Raw genomic sequence first — 584 nt, forward strand, 5'->3', positions numbered from 1 at the left:
GCCACCATGCCCAGCTATCTTTTTTTTTTTTTTTTTTTTTTTAGATGGAGTCTCACTCTGTCACCTGGGCAGGCTGGAGCGCAATGGCACGATCTCAGTTCACTGCAACCTCAGCCTCCCAGGTTGATGCGATTCTCCTGCCTCAGCATCCCAAGTAGCTGGGATTACAGGTGCACACCACTACACCCAGCTAATTTTTTGTATTTTTAGTAGAGATGGGGTTTCACTATGTTGGCCAGACTGGTCTCAAACTCCTGATCTTGCGATCCACCTGCCTCAGACTCCCAAAGTGGTGGGATTACAGGCATGAGCCACCTCGCCTGGTTGAAACTTCTCATTCTTATAATGACTGTCCTTAGAAGGAACCCCACCCACTTCTCTTTAACCACCCGGTCCTTCACCTCCCTGCTCCTATGTTAACATGGTCTTCCTCTGCTATGTGACAGCCTCATGGAATTTGAAGGCTGCCAATATATTCCCCTGAGATAATATATTGAATATGTTGAATATATTGAACATACTGAATATATTTGAAGGTTGTCAATATATTCCCCTGTATGTAGAGGATATAGATAAGATAATCA

Source organism: Sapajus apella, unplaced genomic scaffold (genome assembly GCF_009761245.1).
Source record: "Sapajus apella isolate SASKATOON/1434 unplaced genomic scaffold, GSC_monkey_1.0 scaffold1, whole genome shotgun sequence".
NCBI lineage: Eukaryota > Metazoa > Chordata > Mammalia > Primates > Cebidae > Sapajus > Sapajus apella.